At 41.6% G+C, this 21686-nt stretch overlaps 1 long non-coding RNA gene across 5 annotated transcripts in view; it reads left to right on the top strand.

Annotated features, from left to right (window-relative positions):
* LOC147757995 (uncharacterized) overlaps positions 1–21686 on the top strand; it is a 75189-nt gene that overhangs the window by 24659 nt on the left and 28844 nt on the right. For 3 of the 5 annotated variants that reach the window (XR_015322412.1, XR_015322414.1, XR_015322413.1), the window contains exon 3: positions 9598–10375. This is a non-coding gene — a long non-coding RNA (uncharacterized LOC147757995). Of the gene's footprint in view, positions 1–9597; positions 10767–21686 lie in introns of those variants that run through there. The other 2 variants (XR_015322415.1, XR_015322411.1) reach the window with 1 other exon arrangement.

The following is a 21686-nucleotide window of genomic DNA, read 5'->3' as shown; positions in this document are numbered from 1 at the left end:
AAAAGTTTTTTCGAAGTGGTATAAATGAAGTCAGTGTGCACTTTATATATATATATATATATATATATGCATGTATGTTGGGTTGTCGAAGAGGCATTGACAGTTTCTCTGGCTTAGAACTCACGTATTGATGGGTATATGAGTCGTGCCGGCGTTAGTACCATTCGAAAACTCAGATTTAGTAGTAAACTGCGACAAATTTAGTAGTAGAAGTGTTTGTAATAGAGCACCTTGAATATAAGTGAGGTTTCTGTGAAAATGTACTACAATTTATAATTTGATAATGATAAAGGCGCACATGCTGGCCGGGCCCACAAAAAAGGTCTTGCTCTGTATCGTATATGGCCTAAAAACGGTTCTATCGTGTTCGCTTAAGAGATTCCAATGTGAACGATGGTAGTCAACTAACTATGGAAAGAGCTGAAGAAGTGGAACAGGACACATGTGAGTTTCCATAGCTTTCCATAGAGAGATTTCCAATAGCGCAGACATCCATCAACAAACAGTTTTAAACTACTTGAAAAAGGTTAGCTCGAAATAAAACACGCATGTCTGAGTGCCACCCCCGAATTGATGGAAAATAATTTACTCGATCGTAATTCCATCTGCGAAAATATATAGAAACGTAATGTAATCCAACCATTTCCAAGGCCATGCGGTTCCATGCGGTTGGACATGGGTGAGAAAAAGCGGATCGCACACGACAAAAATGTGTAAAGCTCACACGGATGCTGGGGCTGGATAGGAACCCCCACATTATGACTTGCTGCAGTCTGTCAACGATCGATTCAAATTTTTATTGTGAGGAGTGAATAATTATTATGGCAAACTACTGAAAAAGTGTCGCCAAATCACATACATCTTAAGTATCATAAGTAGCAGAAATTGAGAGCATTTGGATGGGAGCACCTGCTAGCGTAGATCGTGCACCATCAGACCATCACCTGTTATGGTCTTTAAGGTTTTAACGGGGGTATAAAAAAAATTACTTGGCACAATTTTTTACCCACGAGCCACAAAAGTTCTACGGTAACGGTAATTAAAAAATGGCGGAAGGCTCTCGATCAACATATCCAATATTTAGTTCAATAATTTTTATTATGGAATAAAAATTATTTCCAGATATAAACATTATTTGCTTCAATTTTTGCTTAAAAACAGACACTGTCTTTTCGACAAACAATATATATATAGGTAGAGGGTGATGTGCTCTAATAACACTGGCAATCTGTTTATCATAACGAACATGCGTTTATTTGACGCTCGCCAGCTCCTTCTAGAACAAAGCAACAATTTCATTATGACAAAGAACAGAGCATCCACTTTAGAATTTCAACGAGAATTAGCTATCATTCGATCTACTCGTGCGGGACGAACTACGGCCAGGACGAAAACCGCTCCGTTTTTTTTCTCGAAATCGATGACCCAAATTATTGCACGTCTTTGTGATTCTTCTAAATAATTCGAACAAGATTTTTATAAGATAAACCGGAAAATCCTAAAAATAAAATTAAAAAAAACTCATCATCCATCAGAATGGCTCAAAACGCGATTTTTGATACTTCTAGGCCTTCCGTACAGAAATGAACGATGGCTTTAGAAACAAAAATCATTTGCCAATTGGGTTTTCCAGATAAACTCGAACGGCTACTATCTTGGAAACAGCTTGCATCTTACTGCACATTCCTTATTCGTTGGATCCTGAAAGCTAATTTTAAAAAACATTTTTGGGACTTTTTCGGCTGCCATCAGCCCAACTTCGACTTACTTCAATTGCAATTTCTTAAGTACGACGTGATTAGGCCACAGTGTAACTGGTTTGCTCTTACCGATATAACGAGATGCACAGTTACTATAAAAAACCTCAGTAGATCAAACAAAAAAATACTAAAAAAAAGTTATTAGCGGTAACCTAGATCGAAGCTATACTCGCGGTCGATGATGCTTATATTGAACAAACATGATCATTATCAATGACACGTCCTTCATGTTCGATAAAATATCGTTAAAACATCTTCTGCTGTATTGGAAATAAGGCATAGAAAAAATTTCTAAGTTGTACGAGCCATTCGGTATTTTCGTATAGGTACTATATTTAAAGAGTGTAACATTCAGGTAGTGTATTTTGTCGTTACTTTGTAAAATGATTTTACGGAATATGGGGTAGTACACCGTAACAAAATGTTCATCTCATTATAAAGACGCGATCCGAGCTTTGAAGGGGACTAGCATCTAAAGAGATACTTCTTGCTTGAACATACATGTGTAAATAAACCGGAATTTGTAAAGATCGAAGGAAAAACGAATACACACGCGGCATTGGCTAGACCGTTACATTGCACCATTTGGGTGCATGCAATGCGTACTGAATTTGTTGTGGTTCACCCGTCTACAGTAGCGTTGACTATGAAGACGCAGACTGTGACCGATGTCCATAATAATGAAGCGAACTATAAGAAAATGGTGCACGTCCGGTATCGCCGTTGTGCATAATTCCACCAGACGGATGGTTGACTGGCTCTCATCACGAAACGCTGAAATCCTGTCCATACCCGGATTCGAACCTAAGCCACGACGTATCCTTAAGTCAAATACGTTACCCACTAGGCCATCACCGAAGAGCGATCAATGAAAAAGTTATGATTGAGCTAGGATTTGGCAGTAACGCCTTGACGATGCCGGTCACACTTTGGTTCAGCGCGTATCATCACTATTCCATTCCATTCCATAGATCTTTCTAGGATTGCGACGGAGATCCACGACAATCTAATCCACAGGTTATGAGATATTTTATAGGAACTAAGAACAGAGAGAGAAGATTGCTAAAATATTGTACGTAAAGCTGGTCATCTCTCGTTTCACTATAGAAGCTATTTGCATAACCCAATATTATTACTGTAACCGAGATCTAGAACTTGGCCTATTATTTAAATAAAACGCGTCTTCATCTTCACTATATTTCCGTTGGCTTAGGACGTTGCTTTATTATGAACGGAAGGCAGACAAAGCAAGCTCAAATCGTATAAATATATCATAATTCCTACGAAAGTCTTTAATCTAGTTTTTGTCAACCATCACGACTTTATCTATGCTCTACTCTACATACTTTTCGATTTGCTCGCGAGATGCCGCCTTTGAAATGGAAGTTTATACATACACGTAAATGCCTATCATACTCGCCCTCGACCTATCATACTCGTGCGGGCTGAAAATTTTCTGACCGCAAACAGTGCTGACGGCATAAGGCTAGAGGACAACCATAAATAGCCTAGGTTAGAAAGACCAAGAGCCCACCGTCATAATAGAGTGCACTAAACACCAGCAGGCAGGCGTCTATATTCCGTGCGACTTGCTTTCGTTGGGTCCAAAAGCGCTCCGGCTTAGAAGAGCTTTTACTATGGTCGACAATGCACGGCTTCAGCGTAGTCATCGCTAAATGGCAGTTGCAATGCTAGGCAAGGCTGAGCGGCAAAGGCGATGCCTTCTTGACTCATGAACCTCGTGAAGAAACAGAGGGCAAGCAAACGCTAAAATACGGGGTCGTGGCAACCAATAAACATGGCCGCGGCTCGGCAGGGCCAAGCAGGGCTTTATTGTGGTAGCACCAAGAATGAACGACGGCTTTACCTATTATTCTCTAAGGAACAGCTATTCAGAGAGCGATTCACTATGGTGTATATATTTATTTATGCCTTCGCGTTTCTTCGATTCGTCAGGCTTTATACAGTATATTCGCTATCCATACCATACCGACGAAGAAAACTAAAGTAAAAGAGTATGACTCCCAGACAGAGGATGAACACCTTTGCCTCGCCTCTAGGCTTCACCAGCATAAAAGTACTTCATGTCTAGACTTGAAAATTGTAGGCGAGTAAACTAAAGATATTAAAAGTTTATGATTGATATTATTACCGAATGGGTACGTTAGGTAATTGAATCTCGTAAGGTCATGTGGATATCGTTAAAAATGCTTGTATATATTATCCGTGTAAAAAAATACGCGGATTAATTTCTCCAGTGACTTTTAGTAAAATAACCGCACGAGTTTCCGTCACCTTTCTTTAGAGTTTTTTTTCTCTGATATAACCGTCTTTTTATGTTTCTTTTGAATAATGACGCTCGATCTTAGCTCTTGTTACAAATATTACCACCTTTATTTAAGCCATTCTTGTCATACAGTACTTTCTATTAGAAGAATTGGAATAATCCTTTTAAGAACAAAAAAAAAAATAACGATTCCGGTGCATTATGTCACAAGTGGCTCAAGATAACATACGAAATATATCACACTTTGAATACAGGTTTAATTTACACCATAAGCCTTTGCTACATATACAAACAAGCAAAACGTGAAGTAGGTATTCGTATCCGAGACATTTTTGATTACTGAGCCGCATGGCACGAGCGCGTATGTCTAGTCCACCAGGTATATGTCGAGTAAATCTGGGTACCACAAAAGCACCTCAGACAGAGTCAAGTACTTAGTTTAACGCAAATCTAGCATAACATTACCATCGGTACTGCGAATGATTGTTAGAGGGTTGGATTAGAAAAATAAAAAAGACACCATATTTTCTACCCAACTACTATAAACCTTAGGAACAGGCGTTCACAATATTGAAACATCCAATATTCATCTATAATAAGCTTTCGTTAATATTTTATTACTAACTTCGCATTAACCAGGTAAGCAATCCTTTTGCATGCATATTAAAAAAGGCTTTATCTTAAATTCGCTCTGAGAAAACTTCAAAGGAAAGCATGCGGGGACCGCATTTTGTTAGGTTTCTATAATGGCAGAAAAAGAAAATATTAATGCTTTTTGAAATATTGCCAAAAATAGCAAAGATATTGTCACGGCAGGAAAAAGAAACGTGTGAGGCCACTGACGGTTTACACCATTCAGTGTGTCCATATGTTCATACGTGCTGGTGGCTTCGTCAAAGCTTGATACGGAGGATCCGCTTTCAAAGCAAAGCTTCGACTACTGCGCGACTTCTTTCAGGTCAACTGCTTCAATAGCGGGAAAGAAGCAGAAGGGGTCGAGTCATTTGCTGCGGCTGAAGCCGAAACTGCGTATCCGAGTCTACCCTTCCGTTTGGGTAAGCAATGGTAAAGAGTGGTTTGAACGCATGCTATCGTCTCGGCCTAACGACCCTATTATTGGTAACCAGAGGAGAAGACAGTGAGGACTGGTTTGGAGCACGAACTGAAACTTATGACGAAGTCAACGGGGCAATACGGTGAGCTTCTAGTTTGCAGCCACTAGTTTCTGTTGGCGGCGGCAGGCGTAACAATTTTGTTCAAGTGGGCGGTAGCAACAACCTATCCCTTTTTATCCCACACTCATAGGGGTCCAAGCGCCCTGAGGCGTTTCTGACTGTAGGCTAATGTGATGGGTTTTCTGGGGGTAGGAAATATGGCAGTCCTGCAAAGGCAGGTGGCGAGACACCCAGATATGAATTGAGACACCCACCAGTTGGTCGAGCCAGTCGCGCTAGCCGTAGGCTAACAAAGCAGCAGTCTGTCGCAAAGGTGGCGACGTCAATATCTGAAAGTTCTACTGGTCTAGCTACATAGGACTTCGCCTACCTACGAGGGAATGTCGTGATGCTGCAAAAGCTTTCCTGGGCAGGCAGGAAGCTAAGTGACCTTATACGAAATAAACTGAGTTGTTTCAACCTGCTGACGGCGAGAACGATGATAACGGCCTTGGCTTACAATAGCAGCAGCGGAAAATCGAGACTAGAATATTATGTCGGCGCCGGACCGGATAGGTGGTCCGGAAGCGATTACAGGTCAACAGCAGCAGCGGTAGCAAGCTGACTTGCAGCTTTTTGATCTCCTGTGGGCGACGACTGTGGCCCATGGAGACCTTCGGGACTTTTAGGCGACAGGAAGGCCACATAGGCAGGGGCGTTTTAACCCCATCTCGAAGTAAGCTTCTGCTACCTCCCTTGTGTTCGTTCAGATTTCCGTTATTTTCGGAACCAACGGCAAAGCCCACAATACTAGTGTCCAATGGCAAGTGGAGTTTTCTAATCATAGTAGAAAAGTATGCAAAGTTGTCAAAGGAACCGTAGTACCACCCTTTGACGTTTTGTTGAAGAGTCTGCTTAGAGCAGGGTGTTCACGTGAGTTAAAAGACCGACTATTTAGACTGTAGCTTTTCTAGCCAGTCTATCGATTATCTAAAGTTACCTCTCGTACGACCAGGAGCCGCTTGCTGGAAACCTTTATGATAGACGATTCCATTAGTCCTACTTTGTTGAGTTATTTTTCCACAACTGTTAACTTAAACCGAGTGGCACACTTTCAAAGCAACTTTATTATCTCACCAAAACTTGACATATCGAATATTTGATACGGTGTAAATTATATAAGGACCATGCCTTAAGGCTTGACAATTTGAATACTTCTATAAAACGCTTTTTTTACGGCGATTGCCCACTATAGATTTTCGACGACTCGTTCATTCTTATTAGCGTCTCGACTTCGGCCACCCAGAAGGATTCTGCGCCTAGATCAAGTGGAAAACTAACATACATATCCTTCTCCGTCTATGCAGAAGCACTGCATAATCCTTTGAAATATCGGATATGAAAAAAACTATAAATTGCAACACGTTATTCTTTCAGTCTCAGGAGCAACTCGTATAAATCTATTTAGGTGAGTTTTAACATCTTCCATTTTGTGGGGAATGCATTGGAGATCAGCATTTTCCGTGTAGTTGAGGAAGACTGTGTCGCAAGTGACTGCGCTGTCGACCTCCTTCCTTATGGATATATGATTTATTTAAAAACATTCACTTGTTATAGTTCGTAAGCCTGTTTTGTTCTCTATTTAGGTTTGTTTGGGTTACAGGGTCAGCTAAAATGTTGGTATGAAGAACTTAAACCACCTAAAAAGATCAGGGAGTCTTATTTCATAACGAAAGTTCAAACAACACTAGCGTTGCACTGTTCCTCTGTAGTGTATTAGTGATTCTGAGCCTGAAAACCCAATGATTGAACTTAGCTGAGCTCAAAGTCAGCGTATGCTAGATCAATATAAAAATTATGGTACTTTGTCGAAACTCCATCGATGTCATCTTGATTATGAATTGGGATATGGAATATATAATTAACGTGTCAGATTTTGCTTACCTGCACCCTCACCGGAGAAAAAGGTTTGTTCTGAAAGACTTATCTGCCGCTAACTCAGACCGGAGTGAACCAAGCAAGGTTAAAAGGTCCCTGCTTGCGCAGCCTTTCCGTCGCCTAGCAGTCTCGAAGATTTCCGTAAGTTACAGTTGCCATATACAGGAGACTGAAAAGCTGTAAGTCAGTTTGCCGCCGTTGCTGCCGCCGACGCGCAAATGCTGCCGGACCGTCTATCCAGTCCGACGCCCACATAATTTTCTAGTCTCAATTTTCTACTGCTTCTGTTGCAGGCCAAGGACATTATAATCATTCTCGCCGTCAGCAGGACGAAATAACTCAGTGTATTTCGTAACCGTTCGGTTTAACTTCCTGTCTGCCTGAGAGAGCCTTTGCAGCCTCGCAACTGTCCCTAGTAGGTAGGCGAAAGTCCGCGTAGGTAAACCAATATGATTTCCGGATCTTGACGTCGTCATTTTTGCGACAGACAATTGCTCTGTGAGCTGATGGCTAGCACCACTTGTTCGACAAACTGGTTGGGTGGGTTCATGTCTGTGTGTCTCGTCGCCTGCCTTTACAAAACTGCCATATCTCCGACCCCCAGAAAGCCCACCATATTAGCCTACGGTCAGAAGCGCCTCAGGGCAGTTGGACCCGTATGTGTGTGAAATAAATAGGGATAGGTTGTTGCTACCGTCCACTCGAACGAAATCGTTACGCTTGCCGCCGCCAACAGAAACTAGTGGCTGCAAACTAGAAGCTCACCGTATTGCCCCGTTGACTTCGTCATAAGTTTCAGTTCGTGCTCCAAACCCGTCTTCACTGTCTTCCCGTCTGGCTGCCAACAATAGGGTCATTGGGCCGAGACGATAGCATGCGCTCAAACCACTCTCTATTGACGCGTATCCAGGCGGAAAGGCAGACCCGGTCGGATGCGCAGGTTCGGCCTCAGCCGCAGCAAATGATTCGACCCCTTCTGCTTCTTTCCCGCTATTGAAGCAGTTGACCTGAAAGAAGTCGCGCAGTAGTCGAAGCTTTGCTTTGAAAGCGGATCCTCCGTATCAAGCTTTGACGAAGCCACCAGCACGTATGAACATATGGACACACTGAATGGTGTAAACCGTCAGTGGCCTCACACGTTTCTTTTTCCTGCCGTGACAATATCTTTGCTATTTTTGGCAATATTTCAAAAAGCATTAATATTTTCTTTTTCTGCCATTATAGAAACCTAACAAAATGCGGTCCCCGCATGCTTTCCTTTGAAGTTTTCTCAGAGCGAATTTAAGATAAAGCCTTTGTTAATATGCATGCAAAAGGATTGCTTACCTGGTTAATGCGAAGTTAGTAATAAAATATTAACGAAAGCTTATTATAGATGAATATTGGATGTTTCAATATTGTGAACGCCTGTTCCTAAGGTTTATAGTAGTTGGGTAGAAAATATGGTGTCTTTTTTATTTTTCTAATCCAACCCTCTAACAATCATTCGCAGTACCGATGGTAATGTTATGCTAGATTTGCGTTAAACTAAGTACTTGACTCTGTCTGAGGTGCTTTTGTGGTACCCAGATTTACTCGACATATACCTGGTGGACTAGACATACGCGCTCGTGCCATGCGGCTCAGTAATCAAAAATGTCTCGGATACGAATACCTACTTCACGTTTTGCTTGTTTGTATATGTAGCAAAGGCTTATGGTGTAAATTAAACCTGTATTCAAAGTGTGATATATTTCGTATGTTATCTTGAGCCACTTGTGACATAATGCACCGGAATCGTTATTTTTTTTTTTGTTCTTAAAAGGATTATTCCAATTCTTCTAATAGAAAGTACTGTATGACAAGAATGGTTCACATGTGTGTGTCTAGACTGTTTATCTAGATCTAGGATTCCGTTTCCTGTGTTTTTTTTTCTTTTTTTGTGTAACGTGTGCCTCGCAAAATGGTCGATATTGAGACCGCTCTGACCTGATAAATCAGCTTAATGATATAAAAAGCTACTAAACGATACACAGTGGGTGTATGTTCAAAGCCGGATGTGAAGGGAACAAAGTCCAAATATTTCCGTATATTACAGCAAAAGCTTTTTCGAAGTTACTATTTTAAAACGCATCGAAAAGCTTTGCAGGTATGTTGATTGTTATTCTCCCGTCTGAATCCAATGTATCGTCGGAAAAGGGTATCTTCTAAATATGATTCCAAAGGCAAAACATCAATAATAACTATAATTGTGATGAAAAATAGTAAATCACTATTATCTCGTTGAGAGTTGTTGAGCGGGCGTATAATATATACCAACTTGTTCAATTGAATCGTGTAGAATTGGTTTGAAATTGAACTGTTTTACGTTAAAAACGACAACAGCCTTATTCATAATATTCAATCAAACCACAGACCGGCTCTGTATACAATTCAATGAAAAGAGCGTTTCGTTATTTGGGGTTTGGCTTCGTTACAGGTAATGAGGCTAGAGGAGACCTGTGGAAAAAGTACGTGTCCTAAAACGCTGCCCCAAAATCGTCGAAAACAAAGTACCAATTACGGGATTCGACTCTACTCTAAGCGCTGTATTGTTTCCCAAATGCATAGCGAGCTGTTGATACCGACAAATAACCAAACGCGTCACTGGATCAACCTGTAGCTGGCCTATAGGACGGGGGGACGGCTGAAGAACATGCTACTTCTTATGGCGAAAAAAACGTGCTCATTACTCCATCTATGTGAGCCAATGCGCGTGTCTTTTCAATTTCTCTACCCTGACATATAACTCCATTTCATTTGTGTGCACTGATTACTGTCTGCTGAGAAAGGTTTATTCGACTAAATACTAAAATGATCTAGCTTGTTATATTGTCTATTATGTATATATAAGCTATATATATATATATATATATATATATATATGAGCCAATCTCGACTAGCTAAATTTTAGAACTTCGCTAAACCGTTGGAAAGTATTTTCCGGTCGAGATAGAGGCGCGTTAACACTGACGACTTCTCCGAAGACTCTCTGATTTCCGGAAGTCAATTAAAAGGAAAAATGTCAGCGTCAGCCAGTATGATCAGTGAAAGGTAGCGGAAGGTATGAAGAGCAGATCGGAGACAAACACAAATTATCCAACCGGGCATCAAACTCGTCACCCCGCTCGATTCTGCACCTGGCAGACTGAAGTCCTCCCGATGTCGGCTAAAATAGCTCATTCCTTCAATTTACGTGCTCAAAAGATCATTGCAAAGTGAGTTGAGAATGCTTATGCATTAAATGAGAACATCGACAATGTTGGACCCCCTTTAGATTTTGTAGGAATTTTAGGGAGCGAATGACATTCTACGGTATCGCTTGATATTAAACATAGTAAATAGATAGTTCTAGGTGGACGGGTGTCTCAGTTTTGAAGATATTACACGAACGAATTTACGAAAATGATGAAACATTGCTGAATTGTATGTTTACTCCCTGTGGCTTACTTATTCCCATTTGCGACAGTTCAGAGCGAAGCAAAAACAATCAATTACAGTTGAAAATTAGAACGTTCTGAAAACTAATGATCCTTAAGTTTAATTAATGTCAGTTCAGAAGAAAGACTAAAATGCCTCTTCTTTTCGAAGCTAATTTGTATCTTTCTACTAACGCTGAACTTATTTAGTCTGAGCCATAGTTGGTATTACTAGGTGATGAGTTACTAGGGGATTACTAGGTAGGTAGGCGGGCTCGTGACATGAGTAACTCATAATTAGAGATATAAAAATTAGGCTGTAACAGCACTAGATTCTCGTTCCCAATCAAAGGATTACTAAGAAAATATCCCCTTAATTGATAATTGATTACACACACAGAGACTATAAGGATCGCATGTGAAATCAAAGGAGAATTCGCAGGGCTACAGAAATTAAATCAAAACTATCTTATACAGTTCAGTAATCCGAAGTGTAGGAACGCTGGAATATGGAGTTGAAAAAAAGACTGAGGTTTGGATTTGAACGACAAGAACTGCTCCGACCAACCATATCTAAGAAAGGGCCGTTCGGGATAAAAACGCAGCTCGGTCAAATCGAAATTTCGCCACAGAAAAATATACATCGGCTAGTCGAATGTTTCGGGCTGCCTTTAGGTAGGGTACGGAAGGAGTAACTTCGGTTCACAAGTCAGACAAGAAAGAATGACGTAAAGTACCGTTACAACATGACGACGGCAAAAACAGTATAACAAAAGTGACCTGGAACACCAGACACAATCAAAATTACGAGGTTTCGACTGTGACCCAAACACTTTTGGGATTACCAGCATAGCAAATCTATGCAGCGTAGCTTAACAAACAGATACCTTAAAGCGGAGCCAGATATGTGAGGGTGGATTGACTATTGGATCGCCTTTAGAGAGGAACGATTTTGCACATCGTAGGATCTACGTGTGCAGGTTACCTGAAAAATAAGCAAACGTCATTTAAAGCAAGAACGATTACTTAGCTGAGTACGCTATAATTCACTCTTTCCAGGCCCAGCACTTCAAAGTGAGCCAAAAAATTTAAAAAAATCAGCTATAGGCAATTGCTCTAATAAAAGAACGCAACTGTTATATCATCATATGCTTGGAACTATGCACGGTAATTGCAATGAGACATTGAGAGGGCAACATGCACCCTTGCTTTCATGCGTATATGGAATAAAATTAATTCATCTCAATGGAGACGGCCATTCTTATTGAGGAATGGCCTCCAATAAAAGTCTTCACTATCCTGATTACCTATTAGACCAACCTACAGGATAAGCAACTCTCCCACTCTTAACCATTTGGAAAAGCGCCTCGGGTGGTCTGGTATATGTGCCCGAGCGCTGAAGTGGACAAGGGCAATTCGCCTGTAGATGTGTGCCTTAGAAGGAATTGCCCCTGTAATTACGAGCTGCACTAGACTAGCCGAAGTAGATAGGAAGTGATGCCTAATGATGCATTGTCATATTTGATGGCTGGCGCCCTTGGTCATGCCGCTAAAGCAGCGACAGCATCTACCGACTTCGCTTGATGACCGCATTGCCGAAAATGGGCCTATAGGCCACTAGATGGATTTCGGGTAAAGCTGCGGTAGTTCTTCCCGGACTACACATACCAGACTTCTGCCCCACTGACTTGACGATAATTATTATAGATTGCTTTGAGGGGCCTTAGGGAAGCCAAGGAGACGGACCGCCGAAGAAAGACTACCTTCCTTTAACCCCCGAGTCCCCCGGGTACCAACCAGTCGGAGTCTTGTGCTTCCCTGACAGAAGCAAATCTAACAGAAACGCCTAACTGGCGCTAGTAATTAACAGTGGTCTAGTGACTTGAGATTTGCATCTTAGGCCATCTTAGACCGATGTATACTTAATGATCGCTTTATCGAAATTTGAATTACTTGATGAACTTGTTATATTCGTAGCACTGACACCGAGAATCATGGATGTACGATATCGCTTTATGGTGTTTGAAAATGAAGAGGAACTACATAATAACAAGTAATTAAATGCTGAGTGCCATCTAAGAGAAGCGTATTAATAAAGGCTACATATATCTTCTAAACTGAGGTATGCGTTCAAATCCTGTTAGGAATAAGTAACAGAAATTACAAGTTTATCATTCGGACACAACATCGCCCGATAAATACGTCATAAAACCTAAGTCACACCTTGTAGCAGGACTTCAATATAAGTACTCTAGATCGCCGAAATCAAAGCGTACTTATGCACTGTAAATGCAATACTCGTGGATATAAGAGGCATTTGCTGTGCTCTTTTAACTTCTTAAATGCTTCGAGTCCATGAAGAAACTAACCCTATCCTTCAGGGTAATCACTTGGTATAGTCGATCGGTGAACCACTCGATAGATTTTTTAAGAAACGCAACGGTTGCAGCTGTCACAATCAGAAGCTCGCAAAAACTATCAGCCTAAATAGCAGAAAGCTTCTTTAACTTGAAAAGCGCTTAGACGGCTGGTTATGAAATTTTAATTCTTTGAAAAAGGCCCGAGACTCTAGGCCTGAGCAGAGTACAATCAGCTTTTTTGAAATCAGTATTAGGCTTTCTCTTGACGACTCGAAACCATTGAGGCTACTCGTTAATCGGCATCCCAATGTCGATCGAAAATATCCGGAAAACAGTCAATTTTGTAAACTTCTGAAGCCCAGCTATGTCAGCCTAATTTTAACATTACGAATTGCACGCAGACATAACCCAGGCAAAATCGAAAATACTATATACGTATAAGATTCACCGTAACAGATCCGGATTATCCTAATATTCTTTGCAAATCAGTATAATTAAGATTTAGGAAAATATTACATTTGAGAATCTCATTTTCCTCCAGTGCGCCTGAAATGGCTTCTAAGAAGCCTACATTTGATATAGTAGCTATCTAAATAAACAACGAATTACCACAATCTGCGACCTTATGATCACCTTTATACGCCTCCGACTGTACTGGCCTCAGCTGTAATTATGTGCGTCTATGGAATTCGTCATGGATGCAACAGACGGGATGTTCGCTCAATTAAGCCCCTTGCCTTCCTTGCTTAGTTAGGAAGCAATGGCAGCTAGGTGGGCCAAAACAATCGTTCGATGACCATCCGGTCCGGTGCGCTGGGTTTGCAAGTAGTAATGGCGAAAGTCTTGTGGCACAGAGGCCTCGTCTGTCTCCAGGCCTTTCAGCCTAAAGGCAAGACATCCACGTCGCTTGCCTTTAGGCCTACGCGTGAGAAGACTCCTTAATTGGAGGACGCAACGAAACAGCGCCTCTGCCGATTCCTGGATGACCGAACGATCAGTTCACCAATGCTGCGTTTGCCTAGCCACCTCTTTTCATTTTGTTACCGCCTTTGGCTCACACCGATCGACGTGGGTTGTTTTGTGCCAGCACACGGTGTGCAGTTAGCCAAAGAATTCGCAGGAGCCGAAGGCAGACATAAATGACGCGGCAAGATAAGACGAGTTGCTTTCTGCCGCCGTCATCACCCGCATTCAGTCGCTGCTTACCCTGGTTCCTTCTGATGCAAGATAAGATTGATCGCACAATAAGCGCTTCTGATGCCACAGAAGCGTCCCGTGGACTAGCGTTCAGCCACGGATAAACGAGGCTAGTTGGATTCAAACGGGTATGGCTCTCTATTTGGTGCTTACTAAACTGCGCTCCTTGACCCAGCAAAGTTGCCAGGCAAGCACACACGTGGTCGCCTTAAGGGGCACAAAGTCGATGGCGGAGGGTCTACACGCTACCGGTGGTCGTAGTATTGCTTTTGGCGGTGGTGCCGATAACTGCGACGGTGTGAAAAAACCGGCAACGCTGTGCCGCTTAGCGATCATCTGGGGCAGACCTGTCCCGAGTGGACCCGCTCGCGTGCCCTGCTGAACGCGTTGATCCGCATTCATCATTTGATCACGATAGCGACAATGTACGAGTGGGCTAACGGATTAGGTTGAACGAGTTTCAGTAAACGGGGTTGAAGATGGGGGAATCGGAATAAAGGGGAAGTCAGGGGTGGGCCAGAGAAAGTGACATCAGGCTAAGAAAAGTAAAATAGAATTCTGATATGATTTAGAGAAAGGTAATTTGGAGAATATCGTTAACTTACCATTACTTTCCGAATTCTTAGCCAAATGTTGCTGGAAATGATTCTCTCACTGCAACTAAACTGTTTCCTATATATATGTATATATATAGGAAACTGTTTATATTATAACAATAGTGTATATATATAGTAAATAATAGTATATATAGTTCTTGCACACGGTCTCATTTGATCTAAAAAGTTATTTTCTACAACATGCTTTCCACTTTTCCATTAATAACTGCAGCAAAAAAGGTTTGTAATCCTCTGAAAAATCTAATACCATTTAGGTCATAGCGAATATACATGTAATTTCATCTTGCGTGGAAACTATTTCCTAGCGACTACGCAATAATCATTTCCAGCGCACTAAACTAACTTATACAAACCGCCTTTGAACGATACGGCCGGAAACATAAGACCTCGACGTTTCCTGCAAGCGCCTTAAGAAACGTTATTTTATCGTTTACACCGAGTGGTAGTACACTCAAGTTTATGAGATCACATTTACTAGTATGCTGTCTCACATTCTATCTAGTGAGAAGACCATCTCAAGCTGATGAGTTGCTCTCTTCATGCGCCTCGCGGTTGATGTGTCTTGGTTCAGGAAGGCAGATTGCCTGCAAATCTCAGCTCCTTTCCTATACGTATTTTACTCCCTTCCTTGCTCTCTCTCCCTCCCTCCCCCTCTCTATGTGATTCTTTTTCTTTTAGAGTGTGGCTGAGCAAGCAAAGCGACCACCAGAATTCACGGCAGCCTCTCCTTTTCGTCCTACGAGAGCTCGGTGAGTCCTCCTAAACCGCGATAAATTAATGAGCGTCACTCCGGGCATGTGGATGGCCAAGACCCGAGGAGCCTAGGAGTCCTCAATGAGGAATGGCCAACGGAGCCTTAAACAGGAGGACGGAGAAGCGGGTGGAAGGCAGGGGGTAAACGAAGGCTATAGAGCTATACTCCTTACGAAATTGTTAGTAAGGACCACACTTGAAAGGCAACAGCCACAAGAAACACATAACGCAGTTACGCGCGGAGATGGTTGGTATTGCAAAGAGATGCACTGATGCCAATAGCGGCAGCGCCGCGGTTACGGGATCTTATGAGGTCTTCGAGCCCTGTACTAGACACTACTCGTTACTGCACCCCTTCGTATCATCACGATGTGGTTGCTGTGGTTACTGCTGAACCCAAAGATTGAAAGCCTATTGCCCTTTTTTTCTTTTGAGGAGGGCACAGTTCCCTTGATATGTAGGGGGCATGCGGGAACGACTGCTCATTCTAGGTTGTACTGGCGATGGTGTGCTCCTGCAGGAGTTAGATACAAACTGCTGCTATGGGCACATATGCTGGTGCAACTGTCGTTCTTCGGCTTCTTGGGCTAAGAAAAGCGCAGGTAATAATGCAATAATAGCTTGGGGGTTCATTCCCTGCCGTAGTCCTGTCGACCGCAATGGGCGGAGAGCGTGATTCCTCCTCATATCTTCATCATAGTGGGCCCATCCTGGACTCTCTACAAGAACTGTAGCTCATAGTAGGCGACATATGGAAGTGCAGTGGAAATTGCGCGTGCTCGAAGCAACGTCGCCTGTGCACGCGTCCACAGAAATCTCTATACAGTGCATAGCAAAGACTCGTGTGTGCAGGCTCAAAGACACTGTCAAGTGAAATTGCCCTGACAGGATTAAGATAGCAGATTATCGTAATGGAAAACTCCTATTTATGTAGTTTCAGCGAAAAAGGTAACATAAAGGTAGGTCTTGCTTGTTTTTGCTCGAACAGTTACGTGCCTTCTTGGCGACTGTGTTATTTAGTCGAATTCAAGTAATTACAGAGAGCTGCGGAATCGGAAGTTATTGTGACTACATAGGGTCATACGCTGTAGATAAGATGTATGAATAAGTGTGTTAGGACATGATATCAAATTTTATATGTTAATCTTTGCAACGTTAGCAATTACCGGGGGTTTTTCCTTATCTATCGTCAGATATACGTTATAATGCGAGCCAGACGCCTGAATAGATGTTAATTAAATAAACTAATTTTATTTTAATTATACATAGGTCAAAATAGCACTTGGATTCTACCATCTACCTAATGAGAACTGAGGATAACACTATTCGGTAGCAATGGAACTTAATAGTATCTTACTATTGTATCTAACTTTTGTTTTTTTTTTTTTTTGTTGTTTGAGTACTGCGAAACGACATGAGAAAATTTTTTCTTATATTACCGCTTCACTTACCTATACCTGTAATACCAAGGCGCAGGTAGGCAATATTTTATTAAGCTACGTAAGCAGAAAAACAGCGTATTTTTTTGAGTGTATTGCAATGGTAATCGTAACTAAAGGGCACGGTCAGTAGCAATGCATTTTTTTAAATTCCAGCATCGACAAAATTTCTACCAAAAAATTGTTAATTAGGAAAAATGAGAAATTAAGGAAGATAAGGAACTGATATTAAGGCTAATAGCTATTTATATGGTTACCACACCGTTTTATAGGTCTGTTAGAGAATTGCTATATAAGCTTGTTAACATCAGTTCCGGTTGTGAGAGCAAGCTCTTAATGCTACATAGCTAAAAAGAGGTTATCCCGAGAGCTTATTCGTTTAAAAAAGCATAACTAATGATTCTAAAAGACAAAGAAGAAAATATAAATTCTTAATCAATAGGTTACTAGCGAGTATAGGTTCTATCCTAGATCTCTGAAGAACCGTAATACATCATGCGTTGATTGAAAACTGATGCAGCGGCCGCCAGCTAAACGGCGATGCACGCACTATATTTTGCTCGCGACCTCAATGTTAGATCTTGAAGGATTATTTAACCTTTTCTAAGGCCGGCCATCTTCTCTGCCTCGCACAAGATGAAAGGCTTAGTTGTATGATGAGATCAGGTTAAACAACAAGTTGGTGATCCAACTCTACTGAATACAAGCCCGGATGCAATTATCTTTGTTTACAGTCATTGAACATGTAGAGAACGAGTGCTTTCCTATACTCATTGTGAAGTGCCACGTACCACCCCTCGGAGATTTGGGTAGCCACTAGTCTCTTTGGCTAGGGTGGATTAACTTGATGAGGGCAAACATAATCTATTACTTCAGTGCGTCGAGAAAAACGTCGTTCATCGAAAGTTAGCGCAACTGGATAAATGATACCGATGGATTAGTGATTGATTGATGCTTAAACGAAAAGAGCTTTCTGGGCACGCTGCGATTGGGACCTTAAAGGGTTACCGTGAAATGCGGCGAGAGTTCGCAAGCTTATAGACAAAAGCAACGACCTTGCACCTCTTGCACGGTACTTGTGCAGATGCTGATTTTTAGAATTGTTGTGGCATTGTTCTCAAAATAATACCATAGAAAAGCTGCATACATAATTCCGTAATATTCTACTGCTCAAACTTGCTATGGTTCATGCATCTTTGTATGGACATTAGAAAGCAGAGATACGCAATCCACAAGCTTAGTAAATAGCAAGGATGTATATATATATATATAATATAGCTCACTTTGGAGATCACATAAAACTTCGTGCGGTGCTTGTTATCAGGCACCCAATTGCCTGCCGCGAGTTAGTCCAATTCAAATGCTACTCCGGCCTGCTACTAGGTAACCAGCTGCTATATATATATATATATATACATACATGGCCAATATATGTGCAAGCTTTTTATCTGTCCAGTTGAGACTTAGGGATAAAAACTGAACGACAGTTAGGCTCAAAAATCGGTCATTTGCCCCAGCAAAATTAATAAATTTAAATTATTAGGACTTTAAAAGACTGCAGTCAGTAAGGTGATCTTGAGATAATGTAACACTGAACCTCGAATATTAATTTTAGACCTCATTTGTCGGTTTGGGTATCTCAGATAGCAAAGAGTTTTTAGTTTCGGTACGTTTATATATATAGATTCCTTAAACATATAATAAGACCTGCTGTTGTGGCCTAAACAGCGCCAACGTTCTTTGTGCCATCGTCAGTTCACGAAAGGCATTCATTTGTGGCCGTAATCCCTTTCATCCATATTTTCAATGTGAATTTCAATACAGCGCAAGCGTGGTCATGCAAATGACGTTAGCATTAGGATATTGACGGTGAGCGTGATAATTTTCGGATTATCTTCCTTATATTATGAATGACTGCTTTTGAGGCGTTTTGCTTTGCAGGCCCTGGATCGTCTTTAAACGTCGCTCTGCAGTCATCTCCGTCTCCCTTACTAGGCGCTTTTGAATGACGGTTTTTGTTTTACAGTTCTCGTTCCCTTTCGAAAAGTACAACTCAAAGCTCACTGCTGTTCTCTATGGAAAACTGAGCTCCACAACAAACTAGTAGTCAAGAAAGCTTCGTCTCAGCGTATTCATCTAATGTAAATTTAATGTTATTACTATTCATGAGCTTTATTTTTTAGTGCTGTTGGCCAAAACCAAAGAGCAGCCTGGGCAGACGCGTTCGCGTTGTGTGAAGCGAGTGGTCATGGACTTCTAACAATCTGTCTACTGATGTACACGATTGCATCTAGATTACGCCGACTCTGATCTGTCTCAAAGAAATTCTCAGGACAATACGCAAGTATCGGCAGAGGCCGCCATATATTACTATCTTCACCAATTAAACTCTATATTAATAAAGCCGTTTGGTCGAGTATGTTAAAGCAGCTGTGCTTGAGTTAAAGGATACTGGATACTTCCCGTGCTCAGCGACATTTCGAACCGCCCGTTCCATGATTCAGCGAAATTCGTGAAACCCAAAGAAGGATGAGGAATTGGTGGCTCTTTTTCTTTTATCTGCCTTAATAGGATTATTATCGCCATTTAGCCTAATCAGGTATGTCCTACTTCGTAAGATAAGCTTTAGCCGTATTAGAAAACTAAGTTAGTTTAAAATCAGGTTGATATAATATAAGACATTCTGCGTATACCATTTACGCGGCTGTAGGTTGAATCGATAGGTTGTCTGCCGGAGCAACGAGGCGCAAGACGCTTCTACCTGTTTGTCGGCGAAGGAGAAATCGCACACCGCCTAAGTGCGGCAGAGCCATCATGTACAGTAAACTGTTTTATGTTTTAATAATCTACGTAAGTCCAAAACGTATCTCGATACTAATAAAGATCCCTCCGGGACACTTGTTGCACGAAAAGCTGTCAAGTACTAAGCGCACGTTCGATAAGAAATACTTTCTCTAGAAAAGGCTAACGCCTTTTTATCATCGAGCATGCTCCCATCACTTTATCGGCGTCCACATCTTATCTCATCGGCTCAGTTTCGTTCCTTGAACGGCTAAGGGGGCTTTTCAAGGCTCCATATACCCAGTGTAGGCTCTCATAGATCCTTCTCGGTAGGTCGGTTACCCGGTCGACTGAGCAAGCTTCGCTTTATTACTGAGCCATCCTAACATCGCCTTCTTAAAGAGCCTTATTATAGAGGCTACTGCTGTGGAAAGCTAGCGCGTTACCCAACGGGCCGTGCGATTGTCTCACTGCTTGAGGCTTGAATTTCGAAAAGCTTATTGCGGCGTCGCTTGTTGACGCTATTTAGCTCGGCCCAAGGACCAAGGCTGTGAACTATTGTGGTTTTCCTAATACCGTCTATCCTGCCCTTCTGTTCCGACTTCAATGCCTCAAGGCGGGGGACAGCTGGAGGCTAGCGTACCCTAGCGCCAAACTTACATACCTGCCGTTGCGGTCAGAACAGACCCTCAGGGATACCCTCATATCGCCATTCATTTATATATTCCAGTGTATGTTCTGGGCATATAAGCAATGTACATAAGGTTACTCAGAAAGCGGGTGTTTCCATTAATCCCGCTACCTGAGGCATATGAGATATTTTGAAGGATTGAAGTTGACATCAGGAGTCCTCTTGGCGGCCGGGGGGACACAAGGGATGGCAGCGGCGGTGGCGAAGACGGACAGTAGCCGGTGTCCACCAAAATGATTAGGGCGAAATCTAACGGATATGTTATCTTCTTATGCGTAAAATAGTGCCGGCATCATTTTACCGATAGCAGCACACACACTGTGCATACGTACAAACGAATAAATTAGGCCGTACATCGAAAACAATAGCTACTGATTGGCATAGGGGGCGATGATGGACTGATACGGACTGATTCAATAGACAATCGGAGAAAAAGGGATTTTCAGCTGGATAACGTGCATTGCCAATTTTCGGAACTCGTCTATTGTATCAGTCGAATCACCTCGCGCATCTTCATGCCGTAGACGCTGAAGTCTGTTGGTGTTAATTGAACTACTAATTCTTTCAGGTTTTTAGAGAATCTACAGTGCGCTACTGGGAATTGAGATGTACGGTAATCTATGGATATACAATCCATAGAGTATTAGGAACGAATAATGGTATGATTAAGCAAGCTGCTGAATAGTATTTACGAAATTTATACAACGTTAGTGTTAGTTTCATAGTTCTCCCAAATAGGTGAAAATCATACAAAAGTACTAAGTTTACGGGCAATCTTAAAGGGTATTTTTAGAGATATAGCCTTTCTCTACTCGCTATAATAGTCTCGAACTCAATCCGACAACAAGGTGTTCTTCGTAGTATAGGACCTACCAATTGGATAGTCAAGGACTCTCAAGTGAAATGTCTGTTTCATTCTTTCGAACAACGGCTCAATACTAATGTTAACGTTTACTATAGAAAAAAATGTAGATCACCTACCTTATAAATGTAACTGTCCTACTTAAAAACTAGACAAAAAAAAAAAAAGGAAACAGCTTTATGCATCGCCCTATTTTTTTTTACTCTGTTCTATGAATTAGTTAGTGTTGATAAACAAATAGAATATTTCTATACACTTAACCAGAAACCAGACAAGCGAGGCTACTTTTTACCTGTGTATGTATAAGCATATCGGCATCCAGCTCTGGACGAGCTTACCAAGGTGGTCAGTCAGAGCCACGCACTCAACTTCACTATGAGCTAAATATATCTCTGTCTCGATCCTATACA

This window comes from Varroa destructor, unplaced genomic scaffold, assembly GCF_002443255.2.
Source record: "Varroa destructor unplaced genomic scaffold, Vdes_3.0 BEIS01000002.1, whole genome shotgun sequence".
In the NCBI taxonomy this organism is placed as follows: Eukaryota; Metazoa; Arthropoda; class Arachnida; order Mesostigmata; family Varroidae; genus Varroa; species Varroa destructor.
The sequence above is the reverse complement of the archived record's forward strand: the minus strand, read 5'-3'. Positions and strand labels throughout refer to the sequence as shown.